Below are 301 nucleotides of genomic sequence, written 5' to 3' on the forward strand. Positions count from 1 at the left end.
TATTATTAAATATTGGTTGAAGGCTAAAACAAAAGCACTATACTAATATTAAACCAATTCTTTAGTGGTTAGCCAAAGAAAGGAAAGGTGTTTGAACATAAAATAAGGTTGTGTGTAGGAGAAATGGGCAACAGTGTTAAAAGTGAAGCTAATTTTGATACACTGTTGTTTGCCATTTACCCAACAAAACAATGTCTTTTTTATGCCAAATCAAATTAGAAGAGTACAGCATGTGGTTTTTCTATACTATATTCCTCTTTTTTTTTTTTTTTTTTTTTTTTTTATATATATATATATATAT

This window comes from Cucurbita moschata, unplaced genomic scaffold, assembly GCF_002738365.1.
Source record: "Cucurbita moschata cultivar Rifu unplaced genomic scaffold, Cmos_1.0 Cmo_Scf00042, whole genome shotgun sequence".
Lineage (NCBI taxonomy): Eukaryota > Viridiplantae > Streptophyta > Magnoliopsida > Cucurbitales > Cucurbitaceae > Cucurbita > Cucurbita moschata.